Here is a 15,014-nt window from a genome sequence, read left to right as displayed (position 1 = left end):
GATCATGACCTGAGCCGAAGGCAGACACTTACCAACTGAGCCTCCCAGGCGCCCCAAGACTTTCTTTTATTTTTAGACCAGTCTGGAATTTCTAAGCATTCCAAAAGCAGGCAGTCACTTCACTGCAAAGGACCCATTAGAAAGTCTTTCTTTGTACCGCTTGGCCTGATAACATAGAGATGAAATCTCACTGTAATACAAGATTTCCAGGACGGCGAATGAAGGCATTTGTTTAGAGTAGAAACGGAAAAGATTCATTTCTTTAAACAGAAAAATAAAATCCTGAGAGAGCAGAGAAATAAATCAACATATTTTTCTAATTTGTTGTTCCTGACAACCTTGAGAAAAAACAACAAAAAAGTCAGCCTGTTTCATGCGCAGCATGTTTCAGTGCACAGAGAACTTGTCTGGAACTCTTCAGGGTCTGCAGAACTCCTGCAGGAAAGGTAGGAATCAGCTCTGATTTTGAGGAGATAGTTGATCCTGGAGGACAAAGTGAATCAGGGAAATTCAGGGTCAATTTCTTGCTGATTACACTGATGCACCAGTCACAGAACCTTTTACTCAGAGCTGTAGAGACGTAAGCTTGAATCTAGCAGGTATGTTCTTGTAAACACAAACCTGGGATTCCTACAAAGTCAGAACTACTGTTAAAATGCTAGGGCATCAGAGAACGTAGCTTATTTTCATGATGCAAGATTAAACACCAAGGAAGAAGTCTGTGGGAGTCATGTTTCTATTTAGGTCAATAACAAAGGGAAAAGATAGAAGCGAAGCTCCGGGAATTTAGAAAACACCAAAGTTTATGCATGGGACAGATGATAAGACAAACAGATTAAAAAAAATTACCCAGTGTAGTGGGCTGAATGGTGACACCAAAGCTATGTCCTCATCCTAAACCCAGAGTATTCTGAATCAGAGTAAATTTGTGTTCGCAGTGGCTCAATTTCTTACAAATCATAATCCTTGGATAAATGTTAACACAGTTAAACAGTTTTAATGTTTATTCCTTACTTACACTGGATAAACAGAAGTTTAAGTATACAAAGGCAAAGCCAGCCTGGTTTACTAGGACCGGAAGTGTGGTGACAGTCCCGGCAGCTTTCGAGGGATAAATCCACCTACACCCTACCCTCTAGGACCTCCTTCCCTCCGGGCCATCCTTTGAGCAATCACTCCTCAGGCATTGCTTGATGTTGAGTGAAACAAAGCCTACCCGGGACTTTACTAGTTTACTATTGCAATTACTAATTACTTGGCTGCTCCCTAGCATTCATGTTTTCAAAGTTTAAAAACCCAACCCAAACCAAACCAAAACACCCACAGAGCATCCATGAGAGTTAAAGTACTGCCCTTCCCCAGTGTGGGCTCTCTGGTACTTGGGAAAATTAACAAATATGGCCCTTGTATGGCAAAAGCTGTGACTAAGTGAAGAATCCTGAGAAGATGGATGCCTGGGTGGCTCAGTCATTAAGCATCTGCCTTCAGCTCAGGTCATGATCCCAGGGTCCTGGGATTGAGCCCTGCATTGGGCTCCCTGCTGGGCTTTGAGCCCCGTATCAGACTCCCTGCTTGGCAGGAAGCTTGCTTCTCCCTCTCCCACTCCCCCTGCTTGTATTCCCTCTCTCTCTGTGTCTCTCTCTGTCAAATTAATAAATAAAATCTTTTTTTTTTTAAAAAGGCAGATTGTTAAAAAAAAAAAAAAATCCCGAGGGGCTCTCCTGGATTATCCAGCTGGGCCCAAAATGCAGTTGCAGTTATGCCGGTAACAGAGAGGCTGAAGGACATGTGACAGAGCCACCCAGAGGAGAAGGCCATGTAAAGTGGTTACAGATGTGCAACCACCAGCCAAGGAATTCCTGAAGCCACCTGAAACTGGAAAAGGTGAGGAACGATTTCCCCAGAGCCTCTAGACGGAGCACCTTGATTTCAGACTTCTAGCCTCCAGAACTGTGAGAGAATTAATTTCTGTTGTTTTAAACCACCAAGGTGATGGTAATTTGTTCCGGCAGCCCTGGGGAACTCATACACCTAACCTTCCCCAACCATGAAGACCTGAAATGCAAGGAGAAAGGGATCAGTTGACCAATAGGTTTAACTAATTCACAGTGGATTTTTTTTTTTTACTAAAATAAAAATCCTTCTATTTTAATGTTTTGATTTTTAACCTCTCATATTTGATTCTCCCTTCAAAGGAACAACTTAGCTTCCGGAGTGGGATCAGCTCTCTGGAGAGGCAGTTGGGCTGGAGTGAGCGTTAATGGCCACTCCAGTCCAGTTTAATCAGAGGGGCAGGGAGGAGATGGAGAGAAATGTGCTGTGTGTTGGTCATGTGACGCACAGCCTCCAACCCTCACACCTCCCCTTTGCAAAGTGCTTTTGAACACTTTGGTGATGAGTTGCCAAGTTAGAAATTCTAACAGGAGGTGAATTTCCCTTGCAGAATTTCCATAAGAATGAGAGTCAATAGACTCCAACTTTCAGAGATCCAGTCAACAGCCTTTGGGAAGGAGCAGGTCCATTTCCCATGGTACAGCTCTTACAACTGGGTTCAGGCTGAGCTTTCTGTGCGGAGGGAGCCAAAGTTATCTTTACACCCTCATTCCCCCATCAGACCCCTTCTTCTCCTTTTCGGCTACCCTTCACCAAGACCCGTAAAGTCTCTTGCTGTTTATCCTATGCCTTTCAGAAGAAATCACAAATAATCAAGTCACTTGGGATAAATTAGTGCCTAACAATGTAGCATCCTAAAAGAAAGAAAAAAAAAAAACCAACAACAGAGAATTAGAGCCTCAACAAAATGCATGGTATAGAAGAGAATTCGATGAAACTTGCTAGTTTAGTTTCAAATCTGTAATTGCTCATCAGTCCCTTCTGGTTTCTTCCAAATCACAACAGGTGTCATGAGCCCTGCTTAATGGGATCTCAACACTCCCTCCCTACCCTCCATGGTTTTGGTCCAGGCAGTGAGGGCCTTCTTAATTCCCACCTTGGCCTGAGGTGGCAGGTGGCCAGGCAAGAATCCTGAAGAGAGTCAAGAGATAGTCTGGTCCAATCTTGGCAGGTTAGTTATATGGTCTTAGAAACACACTGAGACCCTCTCCATAGTGGAGGGAAGGAAGGAGGACACAAAGATAAGTAATACAAGGAATTTCTGGGCTAAACTTAGTTTCTTTGCACAAAAAACAATCATAGTGCCATCCCCTAAAAGACAACATTGTAGTACATTCCCTTCTAGGCATTTTTCTGTGCTGTTATTTGCACGTTTGTTTTTTCCTTTGTTTGACGTAAATTTGCATCCTGCTTTTTCCCACTAACACCTTAAAGCATTTTCCCACTTCAGATTAAGTATTTTAATGATTGAATTCTATTCCGTCAACAGGATGCACCGTAGTTGGGAGATTAAACTGCTGTCAGGGTTATTTTTGTTCCCCTGATGCATAAACTTTTCCCAAATTCAGGGTGATAGACCACTGTGGATGCTCTGGGTTCGTTTCAATAATAGAATGTAAGGGGGAATTTTGTAACATGAAGTTTAACGTGGTGGATGATGGAAGAAAGACTCTTGAGAAAAATAGCAAATGTGCTACCAGAAAACCCTAAGGAATGTTCTGTTCTCTGCCTTCCCTGAGTTGAGTTTGAGTCTGAAGCCAGAGCTTTAAGAATTAATGCAGGTAGCTAAGGCTACCTGGGGGACTCTTGATCTCTCACCCTATGGCCAGGCTCTGTGCTAGAGCACCTGGGGTTCCCCCAGAGGTCCTGTGAGCAATTTCTGCCCAGTTCTGGGCAGAGTGGCAGAAGTGGTGGCGTTACCTGATTCCCCTCTCTGCTTGGCCACCCCAGGTCCTGCCTGTGTTCAGGCATTTAAACAATAGGCACAATGGCAGCATGGTGATGGCCTGATGTCACCCTGGGCCTGTGGTCTCTCCTCCCTTCACCCACAGACAGAAGGACGGCCCAGCTTGAGCAGGAAATAGAGAGGCATGGGAAGGTTGGGGACAAGAAGAAGAGGGCAAGAGCTAGTGGGAAATAGACTGTCGCCCCAGAGGAAGACCTCCGCGCCAGACTATTCACCTGGTCCCTTTACCACTGAGGCAGGCTCTGAAGCCCACTGGGCAACTGGAGCCTGGGCTTGCTTACCCTCAGCCCCGTTCCTCACTACCACCCCACCTTCTGCTCTGCTTTCTCTGTGGTGGGGCGGCAGGCTCAGCCCTGGAGGCAACACACCTCAGTCCCTCAGGTCAGCCCAGCTTTGGGCTGGATTTGGTGCTCGTGGAAGGCGGGGTGTGGAAGAAGGGAGTGAGGAGCCAGGGTATCTCTCCCCATTTGCTCTTCAGGGGGTGTTTCCGGTGGCAGTTGTGTCTCTTCTGTGGCTCCAGCTCCTGCCTACCATGGCCCCAGCTTCTGCACAGCGACCCCTGAGCTTGGGGAAGGCCATGTCCTCCCTCTGTCCCTGCAGCCTCCATGGTACTAGCCTCCCACTGTGCGAATCTCTGTGTTACTGTATCTGCCTCTGGTCTCAGCTCCTCCAGCACAGCCTAAACGTTCCGTGTTTTAAGTGCTCAGAGCGGGCTCTGTGTTCCTGGTTGGTCTCTGGCAACTATACCACTCCTGCCCATGTGAGCGGATGGATGGGTTTCTCTGACAAGCTCCTCGCTCCATGAGGGGCATGTGCTCACCACACTCAGAGGCCCCCACAGTCAGCTCCTGGGCACCCTCCGTGCACCTGGCCCATGCAGGCATGCCCCACACATATCCACGTAGTCACTGTAATGACCCTTTGAGATATTGTCAGATGAGCCATCACCTAAATAATGAGGTGCCCACATTTCAGAGATGCCAAGTAATTATGCATCCTCCTACCATTAGCAAATGCCTGGGACACACACCAGAGATCCCTTTGACATTATAAACTATCCATCGGTATTAGAGGATTTCTACCTACAGAAAGGATGGGCTCCTCTTAACATTACTGAGCTTTTCCATGGCACTCATTCATTTGGCATTACAGCTTTCTTAATTTATCAGGCTTCTCTCTGTCTCAACAGCCCTGAAAAGGGGGGGCAGCGTGTTCCTCTTCAATTGGGCATGCTCAGTAGAATGAACAAAGCGGATGGCCCATGAAAACATTAACACAAAATGCGTCATATATTCAAGTATCTAAAGAGTACTTTGCAACAAATGTTGGAGAGGTTGTGGAGAAAGGGGAACCCTCTTACACTGTTGGTGGGAATGCAAGTTGTTACAGCCACTTTGGAAAACAGTGTGGAGGTTCCTCAAAAAATTAAAAATAGAGCTACCCTATGATCCAGCAATTGCACGCCTGGGTATTTAGCACAAAGACACAGATGTAGTGAAAAGAAGGGCCATATGCACCCCAATGTTCATAGCAGCAATGTCCGCAATAGCTAAACAGTGCAAAGAGCTGAGATGCCCTTCAACAGATGAATGGATAAAGAAGATGTGGTCCATATATACAATGGAATATGACTCAGCCATCAGAAAGGATGAATACCCAACTTTTACAACAACATGGATGGGACTGGAGGAGATTGTACTAAGTGAAATAAGTCAAGCAGAGAAAGTCAATTATCATATGGTTTCACTTATTTGTGGAACATAAGGAATAGAATGGAGGACATTAGGAGAAGGAAGGGAAAAATGAAGGCGGGGGGGGACCGGAGGGGGAGATGAACCATGAGAGACTCTGGACTCGGAGAAACAAACTGAGGGTTCTAGAGGGGAGGGGGTGGGGGGATGGGTCAGGCCAGTGATGGGTATTAAGGAGGGCACGTACTGCATGGAGCACTGGGTGTTATATAAAAACAATGAATCGTGGAACACTACATCAAAAAACTAATGATGTATTGTATGGTGACTAACATAACATAATAAAATAAAATTAAATTAAATTAAAAAAACAAAAAAATAAAGAGTACTTTGCAGTTGATTTAATAGCTGGAGACCTCAGAATTGCACAGGGCCCAGAAAATTGCATTATTTCATCTGAGTCACTAGGGAGGACAAAGAACCAAAACACTTAGGAACTGCACAAACCAATTCACTTTGCTTTTTGCAGATGAGCCATGAGGCTCCTATTGATGACTTCTCTGGGCCCAATTAGCACTACCCTCTGCTCCAACAGGGAGGGAGAGATCCCCCCAGAAGGAAAGGACCTCTGCCTGGCAGTCCAGCCTGGGCTTTGCCCAGTGGAGTGGAGAGACGTGGGTTTGGAGAGGAGTAGATGCTATAGAAAAACAAACAGATGGGAAACATGCAGTGAAGAAGGCATTCTGAAATCCAAATTTTCCACACTCCAGGAATGTCAGTGTTTATAAATCCCTTCCCCTGGTATATATAAAAAGGCTCTTCTGTTTTGAACATGTTAGGTAATTAGGAGCCTGGAAGGATGAAACCCCAGGAAACCTAGTAGGATACATTAAGCAACCATCTTGCTGTAAGGCTGTTGTTTTTCCTCTCTGTATGAAATAGCAGGAAAGAATAAATGTGCTTCTCCAATGGGCCAGAACTAGAACATCTCACATGTGTTTGTAGCCCCACTGTCTATACTTTGACTGACACATAGTAAATGCTCAATAAATATATGTGTGTGGATGAAGAAAGAAATGAAATAATCTTGGCAACTTCAAAAAATACATCTAGTCTTTGTTGTTTGTTTGTTTATCCATTCGTTCAGCAGACACTAAGCAGAGTTGTATCAGTCCCCATGCTGGATGGAAGTATACAAAGATACCTAAGACGTGGTCCTGCCCTCAGGAGGGTCACTGCCTAATAGAGAGAGGCAGAAAGCGAACATTCCTCAGTACTTGTGCTGGTGGGGCCCTGGGGAAAGGAATGGTTAGTTCTAGGGCCCAGCTAACACTACAGGTGCCTCTGTATGAGTGACAACCCTTCTGAATATGAGAATTATAATAAGGCATAGCTCCATCAGTTACCCACAACCGAGGACTCTCTACAGAGTTGCCAGGGAGCAGAGGTTGGATTTCCATCCGACTCCCTCTCGGTCCAGGGCACAGCTGGAGCTGCTGCCCTAACTGGCTCTGGCAGGCTCTTCTTCTCTGGCAGAGCCCAGCAGAAAGTCTTCTTAGAGGCTGTGGGGCAGGAACTGGCTCTGGGACAGAAGCAGCTGCCCCAGGTGGAAGGAGGGCCTTCATGGTGGAAGGAATCTTGGGAGAAACACCAGGGACTCTGTCGGGAGCAGCTGGCCAGCACCGGCTCCACCCTGCCTCGCCCTTTCCCGCTCTGTGTGTGTGGGTGCACATGACTTACCCTCTCTGAGCCTCTTTGCTCCCCAGGAAATGATAATAATAGTGTAGCAGCTAAATGGGATTGTTCTTCAGGATGACCAAGTTAATGCGTGTGCAGTGCTCAGCACAGGACCTGGTAATACACAGTATTGTGCTAGGTTTTGGGAGAGGATGGGAAGATGAATTGAAAATAGAGCCTACTATTAAGGAGCTGAAAGAATCCTAGTTCAGAGGAGACACTTTCACAAAAATTATACATTCGATATAGAGTATAAACATTCGGCAGAAAAAACAGATGAATTAAACTCCTTTAGTGTTATCTTCTAGGCAGGTATAATAGTCAATTTTATGTCAATGTCAATTTGGCTAGGCGATGGTGGTCAGTTATTTGGTCAAACACCAGTCTAGAGGTTGCAGGAAGGTATTTTTTAGATGAGATTAACACTTAAATCAGCAGACTTTCAGTAAAGGAGGGTGTTCTCTGTCCATGCAGGTAGGCCCCATATAGTCAGATGAAGTCCTAAGGGAAAGACTAAGTGAGTTTCCCCAAAATAGGAGAAATTCTCAAGACTGCAATATAGAAACCCTGTCTGAGTTTCTGGCCTGCTACCCTATGAAATTTGGACTCAAGACAACATTAATTCTTACCAGAATTTCTGTCCAATGGGTTTTGAACTTGGCCCCCACATTTGCATGAGCCAATTCCTTAAAATAAATTTGTGTAAGTGTATATGGGTGTGCGTGTGTGTGCATACCCTATTTGTTGTTTCTCTGGAAAACTCTAATAGAGATGGTACTGGAAAATTGCAACACAGGACATAATTTTATGAGAAATGAGTAGGATTATACACAAGGAGAAAGATTCGGTTAGTAACTGTTCTTTTTGGGGAATACAGATTCATAGCACTTGGGGGGAAAGGGATAATTACAAAACAAACCATCTACCTCTCTCTATTGGCAAGTTTCTGTTTTGTGGCCCCCTCAGTCTCAGTTCTGCATTGTATTAAAGCAGGTCTTCTTGAGACTCTACAGTTCCACACAAACCTCTTAAGGGATTCACTTACCTGAAAAGAATAGACAAAGCAATTTATTTTCGCTGTTTGGCACTTAGCAGGAGCTGCCTGGCATTTTTATGCATGGTTTATGTCCTCTCTCCAACTCGATTATAAGCTTTTCTAGGTATTCTCAGCATGTAGCCTGCCATTCTAAACACACAGGTTCTCAATAAACATTGCTTGGATTGAATTGAGTCGAATATGTCCTCCCATGGGCCTCAGATTACTCCATTAGAGTCTATTAAACTCCCACAAGTGACAGCACTCTAGGCAGATCCAGGGGGATAGGTGATCATTTAGAAACTACTCTTAACCTCTCTTGCTTCTCCTCCCTCCATCTTACCTACGCAATTCCTGCTCCTTGTTTACCTGTATCTGGCCTCATGCCCAACATGTGGTCAACAATTACCAACAACCAATAGGATAGAGAGCCTCGTACATGATGCCTGGTGGAAAAAGAAAGGAGCAGAACTCTAGCCTCTTGGTTTCTCAGCCTCTAACTCCAGTGGTCTCTTTCTGCAGCCCACCTCTGCCATCTGCCCCCACTGGCATAGCCTTGACTTTGTCTTCACTGTTAAGCATACCATCTCCAAATTCTCTATTTCAATATCCTGTTCATTCTTGGCTGCCACCTCCTCACCTCCTGATTCACTCCTTCAAGCTACCCTTCAAAATCATATGGCCGGCCCTCTAACCCCCAGAACACACGTGCATGCATTCACACATGTGCATACACACACATCATACACTTCCCAGGCTTAGAGCCCATGGTCCAGCATTCCAGCCTCACTCCTCCAAACACCCTTGGCCCCCTACCTCTCCCGCCATTGAACTCACCTGGCAAAACCCCAACCCTAATTAAACCCAACTATCTGCCCACTCTATGGCTGCACTCCAGCACCAGAAACTGGGTGAAGAAAATCAAACAATCCTGCTGCTTGTTTTTTTCTTTAAAGATTTAAATGACAGGTTTTAAATGGTCACATTTCCCTGGTAAATCAAGTCCCCTCATCTCAAGGAGATTATTTGGCCACTTCTCCACCCTCCTCAAACCTACAAGAAACTTGTCCCGCACTTTCAGCTTGTGATCTCATTTCAGACTTCACCGAGAAAATACAATTAGATGAGAACTATCTCATCTTCCCACTAACAAACTCAGAACCTATGTGGAGACCCACACGGATTCTTTGCCTTCTCAACTGATACAAAGGAATAGATTCCTGCTCTTCTCCAAAGCCAGGTGCTCTCCTGTGCTCTCCAGCCAACCATCTCTCCTTACTCAAGCTCTTGTTCCCACAGCATAAATTTCTTCCTTGCTGGATCATTCCAATCAACATATTAATATGCCTTATTATGACCCCTTCAAATAGATTCCTTGACCCCATGCCCCTCTAGCTAGTTCTCCATTTCTTTGTTTGCCTTTAAAGCAAAGAAATTGTCTTTTATATTCTACTCCCTCATCCTCCATTCTCTACACAACTCCCCCTCCCAACCAGGCTTTCGTTCTCATCAACCCGCCCAAAGACTCTTAACGAGACCACCAGTGACAGCTATTTTGTCAACTCCAGTGGTCAGTTCTTGTCCACATCTTCTCTGTCCTCAGAAGCACTGGCCATTAACCACTATGTCCATGAAACACATTCATCCCCAGGTTTCATGATGCCACAAGATTCTGGTTGTCATCCTACTGGATTGGCTACTCCTTTTTTTTTTCTTTAATATGGAAAGTCTTAAATATGTACAAAAGTAAACAGTATAATATAATCAACTCTCATGTTCTTATCTCAGCTTCAATTCATGACCAATCTTGTTTCATTTATCGTCTACTCACTTCCCCCTCCCAAATCATTTACAAGTTCCAGATATATTACTTCATTCGTAAATATTTCTGTTTCTCGAAACAAGGACTCTTATTTAAAAAAAAATAACTACACTTTCTTGTCACCCCTAAAAAAAGTAACAATCCTTAATATCATCAAATATCAATGGCTACTCCCTTTTAGCTTCCTTTGCTGGCTCCCCTCCTCTACCTGACCTCTAAATGTTGGAGTCTCAGGCTGTGTCCTCTGTTCTTTTCTCTTTTTATACTCCTTCCCTAGGTGATCTCATCCAGGCATAGAGCTTTGAATGTCAGCTATATGTTTATGACTCTCCTGAGTTCCAGTTTTCCGTGGTTGATGGCTTAACTTAAATTTCTAATGAGAACATCAATTTTGATGCGACAGAACAGGATCTTTGATTCTTTCTCCACCCACCCCTACCCCAAAACCTTCTCAACTTCCAGCTTTACCCATCCTAATAAATGACACTACCATCTATATTTTTTGCTCAGTTAAGAATCTGGCAGTTATCCTTGATTGCTTGATTTCACTTCTAACTGATGTAGGGTCTACTATTTGGCTCCAGTGTTTTCTCTTCTTCCACAGTATAGAACTTTTGCCCGGCACTCATGCACCCAGAATAAAGATGGCACTTCTCCAACTTCCCTTGCACCTAATTGTGGCCCTAGGACTTGGTTCTGACCAATTGGATGTAAATGGAAGTGTCAAGGGACCACTTTTTGTCTCTCCTTTATCACTTTCTCTATTTTGATGTCTTGAAGGAAGAGGCTGCTTTGGGGATGAGGTTCACACCCTAAGATGCCCTAATAGTGAGTTGTTAGTATGTGGATCATTCAGGGTCTAGTCTGGAGATAGAATTTATTTTTTTTTAAGATTGTATTTATTTATTTGAGAAAGAGAGTGTGTGAGAGTGAGCGAGCAAGGAGGGGGAAGGGCAGAGGGAGAGGAAGAAGCAGGCTCCCTGCTGAAAAGGGAGCCTGATGAGGGGCTTGATCCCAGGACCCTGGGATCAGACCTGAGCTGAAGGCAGATGCTTAACGACTGAGCCACCCAGGCGTCTCTGGAGATAGAATTTAAACAGGCAAAATTTAATATAAGGAATTAATAACTATCTGTAGGAAATTGGGTACTAAAAGGGGATAAAAGAAAACTCTAAAGAATACTTGAGGGCTAAGCAAGAGTAGCCAAGGAAGGAACAAATTCAAAAGGGGGGACGGGCAGGGCGCCTGGGTGGTTCAGTTGGTTAAGTGACTGCCTTCGGCTCAGGTCATGATCCCGGAATCCTGGGATCGAGTCCCACGTCGGGCTCCCGGCTCAGCGGGGATCCTGCTTCTCCCTCTGACCCTCTCCCCTCTCATGCTGTTTCTCTCTCTCTCTCTCTCTCTCTCTCTCTCTCTCTCAAAACAAATAAATAAAATCTTTAAAAAAAAAGGGAGGGGGACGGGCTCAGAAGTTGTTAGAAAAGGTATGCCAAATCCCACTAGAGATGGAGAAGTTTGCTTAGGCCAGTTACCTTAGAGGAGATTCCAGCCAGTGGATTAAAACTAGCAGATGGGAAACTGTGGGCCAAAACTGGACAGTGATGGCCATGGGATGCCCCATATGCATGCTACTGGGAAGTTACTTGTACGCGCAAGAGGAAGAGAAAGGGAACCATAACCAAGAAGAGAAGCTCCTTTTTCCTCTCATATCCCTATAGTACCATCTACTGACAAAGCTAACATCAGGCCAACCAGCAAAGGAAAAATGTTTACAAAATTTACAGCTCCAGTGCCACAACAAGGCAATGAAGAATGGAACTGGAGTGAAGAAGCAAAATCTGTATTGGTTTGCTAGGCTGCCACAACACAGACCAGGGGGCTTAACCAACAGACATTTATTTTCTCACAGTACTGGAAGCTAGAATTCCAAGATCAAGAAGTCAGCAGATTTGTGGGCAGCGGGGGAAGATGGCGGCGGCGGTACCACAGCGGGCCTGGACCGTGGAGCAGCTGCGCAGGGAGCAGCTACCCAAGAAGGACATTATCAAGTTTCTACAGGACCATGGTTCAGATTCGTTTCTTGCAGAACATAAGTTATTAGGAAACATTAAAGATGTGGCCAAGACAGCTAACAAGGACCATTTGGTTACAGCCAACAACCATCTTTTTGAAAGTAAACGTTTCAAGGGTACTGAAAGTGTAAGTAAAGTGTCTGAGCAGGTGAAAAATGTGAAGCTTAATGAAGATAAACCCAAAGAAACCAAGTCTGAAGAGACTCTGGATGAGGGTCCACCAAAATATATAAAATCTGGTCTTAAAGAAGGAGATAAAACCAACTTTCCCAAAAAGGGAGCTGTTGTTCACTGCTGGTATACAGGAACACTACAGGATGGGACTGTTTTTGAAACTAACATTCAAATGAGTTCAAAGAAGAAGAAAAATGCCAAGCCTTTAAGTTTTAAGGTTGGAATAGGCAAAGTTATCAGAGGATGGGATGAAGCACTCTTAACTATGAGTAAAGGAGAAAAGGCTCGACTAGAGATTGAACCAGAATGGGCTTATGGGAAAGAAAGGACAGCCTGATGCCAAAATTCCACCAAATGCAAAACTCATTTTTGAAGTGGAGTTAGTGGATATTGACTGAAATAGCAATGCTTCGGATATAAAGACATCAGCAACAACAAAACATGGCCTTGAAGAAACTTATGTAACTAATTAGAGCTGGTTACTATCATAAGGGAAGAGTCAACTGGAAAATTCAAGAACTCCGATATTATTTACCCAATCCCCAACTTTTAATATATCTAATCCATTATAATTCCTAAAGTTTGAAATATTTTACTACAGCTGTGTAAAATATTGGTTAAGGAGAAATGACTTTCCTTTTACCTCATGTTGTAAACTAAAAGGCTCAATAAAAACATATTCAGTGTCAAAAAAAAAAAAAAAAGAAGTCAGCAGATTTGCTTTCTCCTGAGGCTTCTCGTTGGCTTGCAGATGGTCCCCTTCTTGCTGTGTCCTCATGTGGCCTTTTCTCTCTGCACGCACACATGTGTCCGCTGATGTCTTCTCACTTCTAAAGATATCAGTCATATTGCATGAGAGCTCCACAATTATGACCTCACCTAACTTACCTCTTTAAAAGCCTTGTCTCCAAATATAGTCATATTGGGGGTTGGGGGTTTCAACATATGAATCTGGGGAGAACACAATTCAGTCCAAAACTCTCTACCATTTGGACCCCCAAATGTATGTCTTTCTCACATGCAAAATACATTGCTCCCATCCTAACAGCCCCCACAGTCTGAACCCATTTCAGCCTCAACTCCAAGTTCAGAGTCTGCTCTAAACAGCATCCAAATCAGGCATAAGTGAGACCCAAGGTATGATTCATTCTGAGGCAAAATTCCTCTCCACTGTGAACCAGTGAAACCAAGCAAGCTATGTGGGACTCGATCCCAGGACCCTGAGATCATGACCTGAGTGAGGGCAGACGCTTAACCCACTAAGCCACCCAAGTGCCCCGGAAGTCATCATTTTACACCTGAGGAATATGAAATGTCAACGGACTCCCTGACAATGAGGCAGAATCGGGACTAGAGCCTGAGCATTTTCACTCATATTTTTCTTTTATTTGCGAAGTGTCTTTTAGATTGCTGAACTGTTTTACACAACTGACTCCAATTGGTCTAAAAGTAACCCCATGCTCCTTGCCAGAGATTGGTTTAGAAACTCAGGCCCAAGCCAGTCAACACAAGGCATTCAAATAGTCACAGGTACTGGTTCACACATGGACAGGTGATAAAAACCTCAGGTTCATGAGATGTGAGAGGAAGTTGGTCAAAGGATTCTGGGAAAGTTTCCTCACTCTTCACAGAGGACCACAGGAAGAGATCCTGGATATTGTCCTAGGTGGCTGTAAGACACACAGTTCTCCTAGCCATCATGATACCAGGTTGAGGATGAATCTGACATCTGGAGGAAGAAAAAGCCAAGAGAATCTCAGAGAAAGGGAACAAGAACACTGATTGAATTGTGCTTGGTCCCACCAACTTCTGGTCTTTTTCAGTAGCATGAGTTACTGAATCTATATTGTTCAAGCTGAAGAGGAGAATTTCCCAGAGCAGGCCCAGGCCAGCAGGCCCCAGAAGATGGAAAGTTGCTAGAAATAGCAAGGGATAACCAGAAGCCCCACTAGGAGCAAGAAATAACCAGCCTTTTCTGCTTCTGTAAACAGGCTTCCCACCACAAGCTCCCCGCACTAACCGCTGTTCCCACCTAAAGCAACCTCCCCGCCAAATTTAAACCCACCTACTAGCAGTCAGCATAGCTCTTGGAACCTGAACCCCTACACTCCCCTATAAAAGCACTATAACCGCACCGCCCAGGGCCAGAATTTCTCGAGTGCAACCTCGTCTGGGTCCGTTGGTATAAAATAAACCCGAGTTCACCAAGTGTCGCTTGCTTTCTCATCAGTCTGATTTTTATTTTCCGCAACAAAGCCACTTTGAACTTTAAGCTGAAAGTATCCTATCTGATAGAGAGGCTCAGTTGCCTCATCTGAAAAATGGGTATAATAATGTCTACTTTATGAAATTGTTATGATCATTAAGTTAAATAATGTATATAAAGTATTTATAATTTATAGTATAATGTCACATCATAAACTCAAACCAACTATTATTATTACTCTTATTGCCAGGTATTTTGACAAAATGAGAAAAACAATTATGGAGTTAAATAAACTTGGCAATCCAAGAGTGGGATGTCCACTTTCCCAAATATAAAACTGTATGGAGGCATGGGGATGCGGGGGGGTGGGGGGAGAATGTCCAATAATTCTGGATTAAAATGTAAACTGTTATTTTC

The 15,014-nt window shown here is 44.2% G+C and overlaps 1 pseudogene; it reads left to right on the top strand.

Annotated features, from left to right (window-relative positions):
- Positions 1 to 12,109: 12,109 nt before the first annotated feature.
- Positions 12,110 to 12,939, top strand: LOC112826855 (peptidyl-prolyl cis-trans isomerase FKBP3 pseudogene; annotated as a pseudogene).
- Positions 12,940 to 15,014: the final 2,075 nt, after the last annotated feature.

Source organism: Callorhinus ursinus, unplaced genomic scaffold (assembly GCF_003265705.2).
Source record: "Callorhinus ursinus isolate GAN/ISIS: 27379988/994484 unplaced genomic scaffold, GSC_fseal_2.0 scaffold7, whole genome shotgun sequence".
Lineage (NCBI taxonomy): Eukaryota > Metazoa > Chordata > Mammalia > Carnivora > Otariidae > Callorhinus > Callorhinus ursinus.
Note: the sequence above shows the minus strand (reverse complement) of the source record. Positions and strands in the feature narration are given on the sequence as shown.